Genomic DNA, 2319 nt, shown 5'->3' with positions numbered 1-2319 from the left:
CTCTGAGTGTTGGTCCAAACCGTCAGCCGCCGGTGGCTACCAGGGGCAACTCTGGGCTGGCCTATCGGAAGTTTGGACAATCTGAGTGTGCCCTGAGAAAGAGATATGTGCAGCTCCTATCGGGATTTGTCGGCACATTCGGGCGGTGTTGCTGGTCTTGTTTTAACCTGTCGAAGTGTCTTGAGTTACCGAGATACCGAGTCTGATCGGAACGTCTTGGGAGGAGGTCTATTCCTTCGTTGACCGTGAGAGCTTGTCATGGGCTAAGTTTGGACTCCCCTGCAGGGATTGAACTTTCGAAAGTCGTGCCCACAGTTATGGGCAGATGGGAATTTGTTAATGTCCGGTTGTAGATAACTTAAACCTTAATTAATTAAAATGAATCAACTGTGTGGGTTACCGTGATGGCCTCTTCTCGGCGGAGTCCGGGAAGTGGACACGGTGTTGGAGTTATGCTTGCGCAGGTGTTCCTTTAGCTTCTCGCTCGTGCTTTGCCTCTTCTCGCTCTCTTTTGCGTATAAGATAGCCACCATATATGCTAGTCGCTTGCTGCAGCTCCACATATATTTGTCTCATCCATTCCTATAAGCTTAAATAGTTTTGATCGCGAGGGTGCGAGATTGCTGAGTCCCTGTGGCTCACAGATACTATAATTCCAGATGCAGGTCCAGGTGACGAGTATGAGCTCAAGTGGGAGTTCGACAAGGACTCTCAGCGTTATTATGTTTCCTTTCCCGATGATCAGTAGTGGTGCCTAGTTGGGGTTTGATTCAGGGCCTTGTCATAGGTCGGGTTCTTTTCTATTTTGGCGCCGTAGTCGGGCCATGAGTGATTGTTTGATGGATGTTATTTATGTACTCTGATGTGACATGGCGAGTGTAAGCCAACTATGTTATCTCCCCCTTTTATTACATATTACATGGGATGTTGTAATGATTGCCTGACTTGCGACATTGCTTTCAATGCGGTTATGTCTCTAAGTCGTGCCTCGACACGTGGGAGCTATAGCCGCATCGAGGGCGTTAAAAGTTGGTAATCAGAGCCTTCCCCGACCTTAGGAGCCCCATTGCTTGATCGTTTTTAGCAGCCGAGTTGTGTCTAGAAAAATGTTTTGAGTCATTTAGGAATTATATATCGGAGAGATTAGGAATTCTTTTTACTTCCCAGTCTCCTCATCGCTCTGGTAAGGCATCCTGACGTAGAGTTTTGACTCTTCTCTTCTCAAATTTCACTAAAAAAAATTTTAGGATCACGCGAGTATCTTGGATTTGTTCCGATGGCTTATGATGAGAATACTGTCTTGGTGCCTCCTGTCAGGGGTTTAGTGGAAGTGTCCCGGGGAGTTGAGCTCTGAGGTGTTGTCATCATAATTTTATCGTTGCAATTCTGGAATACTTGAGATATGTTCGCCGACATCGAAAATCTCTTTTATGCAGTTCGTTGGTGAGATAACCTCGACGCCACCCAGTACTGGGGCGGGAGTTCGGGAGTATCGCCATAACTTGTATAACGGATGCTTTTCGAAGGTTGAGGTAGATGGTTTCCGAAGTTTTTTTGGTTATGTGTTGAAGGATGGATACAGCTGGATGTAGGATTTGCTAGTTTGGGTGAGATATTATGCTTCCCCTGTATCCCCAACACCTGATTGCATAACCGGAAAGGTTCGGGAGTTTCATAGGTGGGAATTCTAGTAGCTCTAGTTCTTCTTCCACGGATATTGGTTTGAGATTGGGATTTCTTACCGATTATTCGTTCTTGATCCGTACCTTGTTGATTTATTTCTCTACCTTAATTCTACGTGGCTTCTCAATTTATGTATATGTGACCATTTGAATAGGAATGCATTCATTCATTTTGTTCGGATGTGAAGACTATATGTTGCAATTTTCATTCCGTTGGATTCAGCTTCAATATTATCTGTCAATGTGCTAATGGTGGTCAACCTCTTCAGGATGGCTCCCGCTAAGAGCACCAGTCAGAACCAGAATCAAGATCCGCCACCACCTCCACCTCCTCCAGAGGCATGGCAAGCTGTGATGGCCGCAACCAATGCAAACACTCAGCTGATCATGCAAATTCTCCAAGAGCGCAATCAAGGCAGTCAAGGGAATCAAGGCAGCAATCAGAGTCACTTTGCTACACTCAACCAGTTCCTTGCTAACGGGCCAAAGACTTTCAGTAATTGTGTTGAGGCAACCGATGCTGACGATTGGCTTGTGGATCTGTGTAAGCATTTCGAGTGCAGTAACGTCAGGCCTGAGGACTTTGTCAAGTTCGCTTCCTTCCAACTCAAAGATCAGGCAGCAGAATGGTTCCAGC

The sequence above is a fragment of the Triticum dicoccoides genome, chromosome 4A, assembly GCF_002162155.2.
Source record: "Triticum dicoccoides isolate Atlit2015 ecotype Zavitan chromosome 4A, WEW_v2.0, whole genome shotgun sequence".
In the NCBI taxonomy this organism is placed as follows: Eukaryota; Viridiplantae; Streptophyta; class Magnoliopsida; order Poales; family Poaceae; genus Triticum; species Triticum dicoccoides.
Note: the sequence above shows the minus strand (reverse complement) of the source record.